The sequence below is a fragment of the Heloderma suspectum genome, chromosome 5, assembly GCF_057233095.1.
Source record: "Heloderma suspectum isolate Gila_16-S chromosome 5, 16-S_ref, whole genome shotgun sequence".
In the NCBI taxonomy this organism is placed as follows: Eukaryota; Metazoa; Chordata; class Lepidosauria; order Squamata; family Helodermatidae; genus Heloderma; species Heloderma suspectum.
The window spans coordinates 4,268,019-4,282,196 of NC_139462.1; the positions used below are offsets into that span (position 1 = coordinate 4,268,019).

A 14,178-nucleotide genomic window follows, 5' to 3' on the forward strand; every position below is an offset into this window, starting at 1 on the left:
GATCATGAGTGACTCAGTGCTCAGCAGATGTTTTCAACCGGGTTCTTGTCTAATGCCCTGATCAAATACACTTTATTTTCTCTCGATTCCTAAAAAATGGTTTTAAATCAAGTTTCAGGACCTTATGACAATGGGCTGTGTTTGAAAAATATGCCAGGTGTGTGAAATGCATTGTGTATTCTTTGTGATTGGCCTTCCCCAGCCTGGTGCCTTCCAGATGTTTTGGATTACATCTCCCAGCATTCCTGGTCATTGGCCATGCTGGCCGGGACTGATATGAGCTGATGTCCAAAATATCTGGGGGCCACCAGGTTGGGGAAAGCTGTATGCGATCATTTTTTCTTTCCATAGGGCCTGCATTTGTTGTCTGCAGGCTTGCAAATAGCCACCTCCCTAGTTACCTGTGGCAAGAAAAATAGTTATCTGGCAGGGAAACTTACAACTGTATGTGTGTTCTTCAAACAGAAAAGGTGGCTATTGCAGATCCCTGTAGGCTGATCAGTTTTGTGGACTTACTTGCCAGCTGCTGTTCTCTCACTGGACTTTGTTTTTAAAAAGCCGTCTATTTTTGTCCATCAGATGGTTGATTAAGCTCACCACAAAAGCAGAAGGGAGGTTTGTCAGCAGCCCACAATCTGTGGTTAGCATGTCCAGAGTGGGGGAAGCTAACCCTCTTTTCAGTGTTTTACCATAGTGCGGCTCCTTGTCAGGGTATTCAAAATACGATAAAACTTCAAGCATGGCTTGTTATGCATAAGTGTACAAATGGAGTTGGTTTATGTGCCATAAAGACTGCATGTATTGATTTGCACCGCTTATGTACTTGGCCCAGAATCGGAGCATTGCTGGTATTTTGACATAACCATTTCTTACTAATGCCATCTAACTGGTACTATAAATTACTTCAGGTGGTTGCTCTGTCTTAAGCCAGGGAAGTGTGCGTACCCAGAATCCTACAACAAGTAAAGCTGTATTCTGCAACCTGAAAAAAATGCATAATTACAGCTCTTGCATAATTTGCTCCTGTGAGTTAAGGGTGCTCGCTTCCCTGGCTTGAGAGAGAGCTGGGGCAAAGAACTACAAGGCAGGCTGACCATGTAAGCTCCCTCCACCCCCTGGAAATACTGTCCATCCTCCCCTTTGGCTTCCCTCGTCATTGCCTGCACATTTTCAAGCTCATATTCACTCTAGCTTTTAAAAAAAAATGAAAGCTGAGACTCTTATGATGCTCAGTTTGGTTCCCCATACCACTTCAGGGGTATAATCACAGGTTGTGCACAATTTGACTCCTGCCTGAATCTAGCCACAGTCTGGTTCCTGAGTCTCCCTGTCCTTGCCATAAAAGGTTTGACGAGCCCTGGCTTTAAATAACCACTCAATTGAGGTAAGAATCTCATCTAGGTATTCAGGTGGAGAAGCTTCACCAACACTGGTTCCTTCCCTTCAGGAGCCACAAATTACTAATACAGTCACAAACAGGCAGACTGGCTATCAGTATCTTTGTGGACTAGTAACTTGAGTGGACTTATTTTTGAGAGTGAGCAAAAGTTTCTGGCAGAGGGGAGGAGGGTGTCTCTCTGTTCTCCACCAGCTCAGTGTTCCCCAAGGCTGCCATTTTGGCCAAGAACTTTTTGAGCTGGGAATGTCAAGGGTGAGGTGAGAGAAGAGGCCACCTGCGATTGGGTTCCAGCTTCAGCTGCTATAAATAGCTTTGAGAATCGCTTAGTTTGTTGACTGGCTGATCATTTACAAAAGGCACTTCAACTTGGCCCTTCCAAAGGGCAGCTCTTATTTCTCCACAGAGCCACAGCAGTATCCCAGACCTGTTCTATCAGCTCAGGTTTGCTGCTGCCTTCTGCAACCCATTCCAGTGATACCAGAATTCCGGTTTGTGGGCCATGTCACAAGGCATGCATTGGCTCTAGCATGTCTGCATTACAGGTGTTGGAAATGTCTATATTTACAGGCGGGGAGGTCCAGCTAGAGAAAGTTTGTAAAAATGTGGTTGCTTGTAGCAAGTTCTGAATTCTCCCCGGGCGACCTGGCAAAGAAGTGTTGGTAAACTGGAACAAAGTTGGCTCCCTTTTTCTTCTATGTCTGTGCAACCAGAGATAACTAGCATAGTTCTGTGTGGGCTAGTAATTTTGAGCTAGTAAGTTTAGATTGACTTGCAAGGCTGTGGTAGGGGAGGCGTCTGGAGGCCAAACAGGAGGAGCATACAGTCAGGGCCAGAAATATTGGAACAAGGATAACTGTTTTCTGCAGTTGGCCTCTGTACACCACCACACTGAAGTTGAAAAGAAACACAGCCAGGTGGGAGCGAAGTCGGGACTTTCAGCTGTAATTCAGGGGGGTTGACAAAAGTGGGGCACTAACCATCCAAGAAGTACAGCCAGTGGCACACACACACACACACCCGTCGTTGGGGGCTCATAAGTAATGGAACAAACCAACATGATTTCAAACTGAAGGATCGCCTTTAATATCTGGATGAAAATCCTTTGCAGTCAATGACTGCCTGAAGTCTGGAACCCATGGACATGACCAAATGCTGAGTGTCCTCTCTCAAGATGCTTTGCCAGGCCGTTACTGAAGCTGCCTTCAGCTGCTGCTTGTTTGTGGGTCTTTCTGCCTTCAGTCTTGTCTTCAGTAAGTGAAAAGCATGCTCTGTTGGGTTGAGATCAGGTGACTGACTTGGCCGTTGAAGAAGATCCCACTTCTTTGCCTTGAGAAACTCTTGGGTAGCTTTTGCTGTATGTTTTGGGTCATTATCCATCTGCAATATGAAGCGGCGTCCTATCTGTTTGGCAGCTTTCGGCTGAATCTGAGCAGAAAGTATAGCCCTATACACTTCAGAATTCATCCTGCTGCTTTGATCAGCAGTTAGGTCATCAGTAAACACCAGTGACCCGGCTCCATTGGCAGCCATATATGTCCATGCCATAACACTGCCTCCACCATATTTGACAGAAGATGTGGCATGCTTTGGATCATGAGCTGTTCCTTTCCTTCTCCATACTTTTCTCTTCCCATCATTCTGGTACAAGTTAATCTTGGTTTCATCAGTCCAAAGAATCTTATTCTGCAACTGGGCAGGCTTTTTTAGGTGTTTGGTGGCAAAGGCTGATCTGGCCTGTCTGTTCTTGAGCGTTACCAGTGGTTTGCACCTTGTTGTGAAGCCTCTGTATTTACATTCATAAAGCCGTCTCTTGACTGTAGATGTTGACAGTTACATGCCTCCCTCCTCAAGAGTGTTCTTGACCTGGCTAGATGTTGTGAAAGGGTTCCTCTTCACCATGAGTAGAATTCTGCGGTCATCCACTGTAGTTGTCTTCCGTGGTCTTCCAGGCCTTTTGCTGTTGCTGAGCTTGCCAGTTAATTCCTTCTTTTTCAGGATGTTCCAAACTGTTGTGTTGGCCACCCCCACTGTTTTTGCTATCTCTCTGATGGGTTTATTTTGTTTCCTCAGCCTAATGATGGCCTCCTTCACTCGCATGGACACCTTTGGACCTCATGTTGGGGGTTCCAGTGAACAGCTACCAAATGCAAATGTAACACTCAGAACCACCTCCAGGCCTTTTATCTGCTTGATTGGTCATGGTGTACCCAGGAAGCAGGCCATGCAGCTGCTTGTCAGCCATTCGTTCCATTACTTATGAGCCCCCAACGATGGGTGTGTGTGTCTGCCACTGGCGGTACTTCCTGAATGGTTAGTGCCCCACTTTTGTCAAACCCCTTGAATTACAGCTAACAGTCCTGACTTCGCTGCCATCTGGGTGTGTTCCCTTTCAACTTCAATGTGGTGGTGTACAGAGGCCAACTGCCAAAACAGTTATCCTTGTTCCAATATTTCTGCCCTGGCTGTACAACTTTTTCTTCGTCACAGGGCCTACTCCGATTCCTGTGCAGAAGCTCAGTGTCCTTTTAAAGTTAACTTTGAACAGCCCATCTGCACATAGTTTGGAGGGGAAAGCACTATAATTTCTGTCCTTATGTTATGGCCTGCAGCTGCTGCCAGCTGCGCAATATCCCGTCTCTGTGTCAGTGCCTCTTTGCTGCACCACAGCCTCTTGGCTTCCAAATTTCTAAAGCTGTTGTGTCTTGCACATCATGCTACCAATTGAGCAGCTGTAAAGCCCACCCCTTAGTGCTCCCTTTAATGAGAACAATGCCTGTGCTGATGTTGGCTACATTTCAATCATCAAGGAGTTCTCTCTCTCTCAAGCTTCTGACACACTGTAGAAACAGCAGCACAACTTCAGCGCCTTTGTCACTTGCTTGGGGGGCCCTTCATCCAAGGCCCTTCAAGAAGAGTGTGAGATCTGTGCTCTTGGACCCAGGATGCATCCTGTGTTCTATGTGGTACCTACACCTGTCAGTGGCCCCTTGAACCAGGCTCTCAAGAGCAAGTCAGGATAGGCTCTCTGCTCAGACTTTACACAAGGAAATCTGAACTTTGTGGCTTTTAAAGAGGATGCAACTCCTGCAAACTTAAGTTATTTGGCTTCTGCTAGGAGTGTTGAATCCTCTTGAGGGCTAAATTGTATTTTGAAGAAGCTCTTGGAGGCCACATTCCAGTGGTGGGTGGGGCCAAAGTCAAAAGGGGTGGGACCAAAAATACCAGGATATTTTAGCTTGCAGCTCTTACTGCCAGTAACTTATCCTTAGAAGAGGCATTTCAGCCTTTTAGAATGGGAGGGAAAAACTGCAAAAGCTGGGAAACAACTAAATGATCAACAGCCAGGTGAAAGGAGATGGATCCATCTGGGGCACCCTGGAGGGCCAGATTGGGGCCCTATCTTCACTCGATTTAGTCTATGGGCCTCTGGTTCTATACCCCTTTGCTGGAAGAAGCTGTTAAGGGAGCACAGAATCCCCACAATCCTACTTCGCCTTCGCTCTGTGATCATTAAAAGCCTTGCATTTAACAATTGGCTTGGTAGCCATAGGCACCCAGGAATTCCATGCAGGCAAGTGAGTGGGCTGGTAGAGGATAAGACAGATTGTTCTGCCCCTCCCCCACCAGCCCACTTGATTTCCATGCTAGCCACAGGGGAAGGAAAGACCCATCTTCTGTAACCAGCATGGAAACACAGCAGATTGGCAAAGGAGGGATGGATCACTCTGCCCCTCCTCTGTCAGTCTGCTTGGTTGAAGGCTTTTTTTCTTTAACTAGCCTGCTTAAGAGGGTAGTAGCCTGCATTTCCATGCTGACCCCAGAGGAGGGGGCTTCCCCTTCTGTATTGTCAGCACAAAAATGCAGGCTAGTAAAATCATTTGCAGGCCTATTTACAAGGCAGCGAGACATGGTGTTCTCTATGTACTTTCAGAGCTAGCTTTGCAGCTTTAAAATTAAAATATTGCCTTAAAAATGCAAAACCTTAAAGCAGAAGGCCCTCTTGAGTGCTGGATTCTGTGTCTGGCAGCAAATTCTGCAGTCCTGTGGAATCCAGGCTTTCTGACCAAGGGGATCTCTCCTCACCAGGATACATAGAGAGGCTTTTTATTATAGGCTTTGATTCCAGTTTGTCTTGGTAGCAAATGTTTCATTTTCCCCATGGTAACGAGCATATAAAGTGAAAGATTTTTCGCAGAGCGAGGATTCAGGCTGGGATCTTCCAGGTGCAACTATGGAAAATGAAGGTCTTGCTGCATAAACTGCAAGCCCTTTGAGGCTGGTTTTACTTTCCAAAAGCTCGCGAGGGTGGTTTCAATCTGTGTACTTCCCTGGCCTACTGTTGGCTGGCTACCCTGCATTGTTGACTGTAAAATCTAGAACAACTTCCAGAGGCTCACTGCAAGACAGAACAGTCCCACCTCCACCTCCCTTCTTGCCCTTCTGCAGAGCAGTTCAGACCCACTGTGTGGGACAAGGGGACAGCTGGGGCAGGGAGCAGGGGACTGCAGAAAGGGGCAGGCTGGATAACCTGCCCAAGTTGTATGCTATGGGGAAGTGTCATCTGGATCAGAAAGAGAACTGCAGATCATCGGAGGATCTTGAAATGTAGCTGATGTAGCCGTGGACCTCACTGTCCAGGATCCAAAATTCAGACCTAGAGAAATAGGAGGTGGCCACCATGGTCACTCTGGGAAGCCTTCTAGATGTATACCACTATGATGGATTCCCATCCAGGCAGTGGCCAGTCTGGTGTCAGCAGCCACTTACTAGCACTTGACATCCTCAGTGTAGCAGGGAGTGGTGCGAATAGGTCACTTGGGGATGAAAGGCAGTGGGATGTCCAAACTTTCGTCCTGTCCGTTGTCTCCCAGATGCTTTCTTACTCTGTTGTAACAGACAAGGGTAGGAAAATCAAGGGTGCTTCACAGCTTGTCTCTTCCTTTTGTTGTCATGCTTTGCAGATAGATCCTCTACATTTGGTTGGACACAAGATGGACCTTTCTAGTGTTTTTGTCAGAAGGGTGTCAGCCTCTTGGCTTGGGATCGAACCCTCCAAAATCCCTTTTCACTTAAAGTCCAGGACTGGTTGTTCCATTGGAGACCCCAACCAGCAAACGAGGACTTGGCAAATTCAGCCAGTGCCTTCTCCAGTCATAGCTTCCATCATCCCTTGCCTGTTCCTCATTGCTGGGCGACCTCCTTGAACGCTGACCCCAACTTCTTTTTGCCTGGCATAAGAGACTAGCTTCATGGCTGGTGTCAAGCATGGAGTGGATCTTTGACTAGGGACATCCTGGCGGTCGGGGTGCCAGGTGAGGATTTTGGCCCCCATGTCATCATCCGGCTTTGGTTAGGAAAAGGAACTACCAAAGGACTGGCCAAGAAAGCCTCTCTGCACCACTAGGCCAGAGTGGGTCAGCTGATGCTCCCTGAACCCTATAGAAACATCTGTGGCCTGGCTCTCTTGCTAGTCTGAGCAGCTGGTCTTGCTAGCTTTGGACTGTCTTCTCCCCAGCCTGCCCGCCTGCCCTCAACTGCACAGAAGCTGTGTCTGACACAGTCTTTTAACCCTGAATGAGCTCTGTATGTCCTAGCTGATCCTCCCCAGATCTCTCCAGCTGTCATGCTGGCTACAGACAGCTGAGTTGGCTGTGCAGTTAATTCTTTCTGTGGTGTAGTGGTGGAAGCACCCTGCTTGTCTTCAGATGTGATTTTTGCAGCAAGGCCCACAGTTTCTCTGAATTCCGATGATGTGCTGGTTGGGGAAAGTCCTCTTTAGAGTGTGCTTCAACGGACCTTTTTTCCGCGACTGAGGCTTGCCAAATTGCAGTGTCACCGCTGTTGCATGTTCTGAGGCAGGGATGGTTCAGTGGTGTCCTCACTTTCTCTTTGGCTGAAGGCCAGCCAGCTCCCTCTTGGGGTCTTTCTCGCCATGGATCTCATCAGCACGTGGTGTTTTTCCACAGCCTTTCTGGGTGACGTGGTTCCCTTTCTCCTGCCAATTCCTGCTCTGCAGGGGCTCTCCTCTCTGGGACCTCGGCACAGGCTAGCTTGATTTATGGCCATATGGCAGGAGCTGCTGCCAGCTCCCGGCTTTTGTTGCTCAGCACCTGGCAAATGGCTGGGAAAACCTTTTCGCTACTCAGGAAATGGCTGCAAATCCCAGGGTGGGTGGAGATGTGAGGAAAGAGCGTCTGGGCCCATGCAGTTTCCTGGGAGGAGAGGAGAGAAGGGGCATTATGGTCAGCTTAGAGATGTAAAATTTCTGGAAATTTTGAGGCCATGGGAAAAAAGGTGTGTTTTTCACGGAGCAGGGTGGGAAAATGGGAAATTTGGAAAAATTGAAAAATAAGCAGTACTTATTTTTAAGCACTCTTTACAGATCTAAAGTCACTTTAAGACAGCCTTCCCTAACCTGGTGCCCTCCAGATACTTTGGGCTTCAGCTCCAATCAGCCTCAGACAGTATGGCCAATGGTCAGAAATGCTGGGCACTGTAGTCCAAAACATCCAGAGGGCACCAAGCTGGGGAGTGCTGCTTTAGGACCATAAAGCAGCCTTTCTGTTCCTAAATTTATTTTATGTATGACTTAGTTTGCTCATAAAATTATCATTATATTTAAAAACTTTGAAAAGTAAACTCAGTAAATTTGTAATTATTGTCAGAATAGATTAGAACTACATTAAATGTCTGCTACAGCATCAGAAACACAGGACTCTATAGAACAAAACCCAAGCTGTCAAGAATGCACAATGGAAGTCTATTCACATGTTGGGAAACTGAGTATAAATGCCTAACAGTAAAATATACTTTACATAAATAAATTTAATAAGGAATGAAAGAACTAACTATGCTGGGAATCTTACAGAGAGGATTTAAAATATTTTTTCCCAATGGCTTCATTGTTTCCAGACATTTTACATCTGTAGTCTTTCTATAAAAGTGTTCTTATTACATAGTTTTTAGAAATCATTTTGAGGGGAGTAAAGGCTGGGTAGCAATATATAAATACTTTATCTTAAATTATAAAAGAAAATATTTCATAATCCATAGCTGTTCAATTTTTCCAATTTTTCGGGAAAAAACAAAGGGTCCTCAGAAAAAAAATTTTTTTCTAAATTTATCTGGTTTTCTCCCCAGACCTTCACATCTCTAGGTCAGCTTTGTCTTATTTTATTTTTTATTATATTTATATCCCACCTTTTTTTCCTCTTGCAAGGAACCTGAGGCAGTTCATATCTTCCTCCTCCTCTCCATTTTATCCTCACATCCACCCTGTGAGGTAGGTTAGACTGAGAGTCAGTGACTGGCCCATACCCACGCAGTGAGCTTCATGTCCGAGTGGGGCCTTGAACCTAGGTCTCCTGAGTCCCAGTCCAACATTCTAACCACTACATCACACTTAACCCGAACTGGCAAATGTGCAGGTTGTCACTAGTTCCTAAAGAAACTGGGACCAGGGTTCATGGTTGCTCTGAAACAGCAAACTAAATGTAGATGCTTACTCCTTGATAGCCCTTGGTGGTGCTCTGCATATGCCTAGAAGAGCTGCTACTTTTCTTTAAAAAAAGAAAAGAAACAAGTTAGCTGTGCTGGTCCATGAGAAAATAAAATCCACAGCCAGACAATACTTTTATTAGTGCCAAAATTCCACAAAAACGTGCAAGCTTCCAAATTCTCTGGATCTCATTAGGCTAGGGAGTGCAAAAAGCTGGAGGTGTGTGTGTGGGGGGAAATGTTAGGGCTTGAATCTGGGACTAGTGAACGATAGCCTCTCTCCTTAAAGCCACAGCTTTCTGCCTTCAGTGAAGCTCTTGCCATGTGGGCTAGTTGGTGAGAAACTCCCACATTGCATCTGGAACCCTGCATTTGCACAGGATATGGGGATGTGTTCTATGGTGCGCTTTCCTTCGGTGCATGCCTTATGGCTGTCCCCCTTATCTGCATGAACCAAGCCTTTGGATGCTGTCTGCCAGGCAGCGTTCCACATAATATATTCCCACATGGTGCACAGAATATATTCCCATATAATGCACAGCCACGGGACAGAGGCTGTTGGGTTCCTGATGTTCAAGAAATGTATCTGCTGTTATTCATCTTCTGAAGCATTTCAAGGAGTGCTCCATGAGAAACACCCCTTGTTTCCCCAATGCGTAGTTTGAAAAAGAGTTTGTTGGCATTCCAATTGTCTCCATATTCCTCGTGCACGTGGCAAAGTATTTCATTGTTTTTACATGGAAGTGATCTCCAAGTAGGAAACCTGGGTGTGAAGCAACCCAAAGACGGTGTGTGTTCATAAGAACAGAAGTCTGCATGGGCCAGCAGTTTGTTCAGAACAGGGGTCCATCCTCCTGCAGTTTTCACTCCAATCAATTCACCTTCTTTCCGATGGAACATGAAGCTCTGGCCACCCTCAGAAGCTGTTTGTTTATCTTTGAAAACAGCTAGACACATCCTTTGCATCGTTGCCTCAACAGGGCCCCTCTGCCTACCACCATTCAGGTGTTGAGACTGCAGTGGCCTCCCCCTCTGCCTTGGGGAGTTTACTCTGGCAGAAGACTTGCCGGTTCCTTGCCAGCACCTGCAGCCCACTAGTCCACCCTCCATGAATCTTGTGGTTTTGCTGGATAAACTGCTCATATATTCAGCTGAGCAGGAAAAATGAAGGTGGTGTGTGTGCGTGAGAGTGAGTCTTCCCATGGCAAGCAAACAATGAGCCACAGCATCTTAAAAAAAAAACTCCCCTACCCTGCTTGGCCTGCTGCCACCTCCTCTTGCCCATGTACTCTAGTCTGTATAGACAGAACCTGAATTCTGGGGTTCTGTGTGGACATGGTTGCTGGCTATTGTTTAGCCCAGTGGCTGTTGCCATCAGACAATCACAAGGCTTGGGCCAAAGGTCAGCTCTCTAATACTGACTGTGTTGGAATTTGTAAGCTCCCTCCAAAGGAAAAAGTGTTGGATCTTTTGAGCTACTGATGCAAACACGCCATGCTGATGAGTATTAAGAAGTGGAATTTAGGCTTACTCTGCCCAGGCGGTCAGACAACTTAAAGTCAAAATGTCTCTTGAAGAAAACCATGTTGATTTCATAGCATAGTTTACAGCTTGTTATTAGGACATTTATGTGTGTCCCATGCAGATGGCTGTGGGCTCCAAAGAGAACATGCTTCGTGACATTTTGTGGAGAATAGTGGCTTTGATGTTGGATCTTTAAATGCACATGCTCAGAGCTTGTGCCACTGACATGGCTTTCAGGCAGTGGGGGGCTGCTTCTACTCCCCCAGCTGCTGTACACCTAATTTAAATAGGGATGGGAGCTGAGCTAGAAGCTCCAGCCATCCCCACCCTTCCTGTACTGATGGTGGTAGGCAGGTTGGGTACAGGGAGGTACTGCAAAAAAGAAAAGAAAAAAACAGCAGGGGCTGGGGACACACAACCTATCCATATATATTTGTGGGCTTGTCTCTGTAACTTGTGAAGTGCTCTTATTGTTCCCTTTGTGGTAGGCTGCTGTATTACCATTTTACAAATGGGTAACTGAGGCTGCAAGTGTGCCTTTTCCAAGCATCCACAGCAGAGAAGGGGCCCTGAACCCTGTTCTCCCAGATCCAAGTCCAGTTGCAGCTTCCCCATTGCCAGATAATACCGCAGATTATGCTACTCCTCAAATAGTGGCCTTAGAGGGAAAAAAAGTGTTTTCAGTTGAGACATGTCTGAGCCAATCTGGCCATTCTGCATTAACGTTGTTCTCATTCTGCTGCAATTTCCTGTGCTTTGGATGGCCCTTGCTTACAAATTCCGTAGCTCTTGCATTACCCAAATACTCCACTGAGAGTGCGGTCTTCCTTGAGGCTGCTTAGCATGAGTAAATATTAATAACAGATATTGTTTAATTTGTAGCATGGTATCTATATTTTTTCCTGCATGGAAACTATACTTGGGGGGTGGGGGGAATCCAGCCTTTGTGCTACTTTGCACAGTATATTCCACTTGGCTAGCATTCAGGCTCTCAACTTTATGTAGGGCAGTATTCTTTCTCATTGCAACATGGCCCCTTTGGATGCCTGAGGGGGTTGAAACATGGCATGATAGGGCGTTGATTCCACAGATCCAGTATGTGCTGGTGGATTTGGCATTTCTGTTCCATTCTGTAGCATGCAGTATGCCTTGTAGTAGTCTAATTAGCACAACAACCCCACGAGGTCAGTCACCAGTAGTCCTACAGGCATATAAGAAGCAGAAGTTGGGAAGGGGCCTTCGAGTGCTCTAGGGCACGTTGCCTAAATCTGCCTGAGGTGGTCAGCCTCCATCTGGGTTGTGCCACTTCAAACTGGGTGTGGGCTCACATGACAGACTGCTTCTCCATACAAAACAGGCCCCTGCACATAGAAAGCTAGCATGCTGGGGGGGAAGACTATGCTCGAACCCTTCTCTTTGACATGCTAGTTTTCTATGTGCAGGGATTGTATTTAGGGGCTGTCATGGGGAGCATTCAGTTGTACAAGCTCCCACCTGCTATGATACAGTCCAGACACAGGTTGACTATCTCAGTGAGAACTCGGCTTTTTATCTCTGATGTCTAAGCCCCATGCAGTCTGCCTGTAATTTACAAGCCTGAGTTATACTGCATTTTGTGTTGATACCAACTAAGAGCCTGAAGTCAGCCTGCCCTGCTCATTGCTCCACAGTGAACAGACTTGGGGTACAATTTCTCTGTCATCACCAGCACCAAGACACCCCCTCTGTTGCCTGTCTTCCTTCCTTGCCCACCTCCACAGATCAACAGTGCTTGCCACTGGCAAGACTGGCTCAGGGCCTGAGGCCAGGCTCAAGAGAAGCTGAGTTATGAGTTTGGCCTGTTGTGACCCATTAGTGGCTAGAGAGAGCCTTGCTTCAGTGATCCCGGTTCTGATGACCTCTAGGCTTGACTACGATAATGCATTCATTGAATGTGGGATGGCCTTTGGAAGACTATTAGGACACTATCATTCAGAAAACAGCTACAATTTTGGGGAAGCACCTCACTATTACTTAGACAGCTGTGCTGGCTCCAAGTCTGTTTCTGGGCCCAGTTCATTGTGCTGGAGCTTATCTTGGAAAGCCCTGCATCGGCTTGGGACCAGGGTGCCCCAAGGCATGCCTTTCTCCATCTGTGCCCCCTCATCCACTGAGATCCTCATCGGCAGTGCTCACAGATAAATGTTAATTGGGGCAAGGGCCTTCTCCATGGCAGCACCCAATTGTGGGATTCTCTCCCTGAGGAGGCCTGTCTGGCATTTGACACTGCTGGCATTTGGCGCCAGGCAAAGACTATTTTCTTTTTCCAGGCAATTTAAATTGCATTTCTTCTTTAATGTGGGGTTTTATGCTGCAGCATGTTTGCCACTCTGTATCTTGTAATTGCTTTGGGGGCTTTTAATTATATATTGTGTTTTTGTTTTATGTAATGCCAGCCTGGGAACATTGCCTTGAAGGGTGGGTTATAAATCCCTAAAATAAATAGGTGAAGGGTGGCAGCTCTCTCTGACACAACACTGGCTTCTGAGGCACCCCAGAAGCAGTGAGCCTTCTCTCCAGGACATCTGAATGCCTCCAAAGTTCAGGGCGACATTGGGGGCAATATCCCAGCCCACCCGAACTCTGGGGCGGGGACAGGTGCAGTCTCTGGATATCAAGGTCATCCAAATTTTGGAACACCCCCACCCCCTGCCTGCTTTTCCTGCATGTGTCCACAAGAGGCTTGCTGCCCCAAGCCTATACATATTTACTTCGGCGTAAAATCCCACTGGGTTCAACAGGGCTCCCTCTGATGGAACTGTGTGTAGGATCACAGCTATATATATTTACCTTTGCTGCCGCCTCCCACTTGTAGCTGGCCGAGTTGCATCCTTCCCCAGTCCAGTCCTCAGTTGCAGCTGACTGCAGATAAATGGGCTGTTATTGGCTTCACCCACAGCTGCTTCCTAAGTGGTGGCTGTTCCTACCAGGGCAAAGAGCAGGCAGCTTCGTTTCCAACTTGGTTGCTGAAGACTGGGCAGATTAAAAGGCTGGCGTGTGGGGTGCATGTGCAGAGGCAGTTTCTCTTTTTCCTTTCTGGAGAGAATGCAAGGAGTGAGGGTGTGATTTTGTGTACAGTTATATGGGAGTAAACCCTACTGAATTCAGAGAGACCTTTGAGTAAACCAGCATAAGATTGGGCACTAACCAAGTCTCTTCCTTATGCACTGCTGGTCTGTGGCTCCCCCCTCCCAGGCGGTGCATGCACAGTTCATGGTGGGGCTTCATCACAAGTGGGGTAGAATATAAGAGAACCAAAGTCTATAGCATGATCTCTTGGGTTTTTCAAGAATGTCCATAGTGCTGTCTTCTCCCCCCCACCCCCGACCCATGTAATACTGAGAGAAGGGTCTCCTTCAAAGATCTTAATAATCAGGGAAGCTCATGTGGGAGAAGTTGGTCTTTCAGGTATCCTGGTCCAAAACTGTACAGGGCTTTATAGGTCATAACCAGCAATTTGAACTGTGCATGGAAACAGACTGGTAGCCAGTGAAGTTGTCATAACAAGGGAGTTACATGGTCCCTGTAACAGGCCCACTCAACAGTCTGGTTGCGGCATTCAGGACCAGCTGAAGTTTCCAGACAGTTTTCAAAGGCAGCCCCACATGGATCATGTTATGATGTAACTAAGGCATGTATGTGTGTGGCCAGATCAGACATCTCTAGACTGGCCACTCCTGGCCACCACCGAGACCTAGGCATCCCACTTCAGGGCTGAG

General features: G+C 46.9%; 1 protein-coding gene across 2 annotated transcripts in view; it reads left to right on the top strand.

Moving 5' to 3' along the window:
• The window catches only part of PAIP2B (poly(A) binding protein interacting protein 2B), a 43,374-nt gene that overhangs the window by 18,965 nt on the left and 10,231 nt on the right, over nucleotides 1–14,178 (top strand). The window lies entirely within an intron of this gene.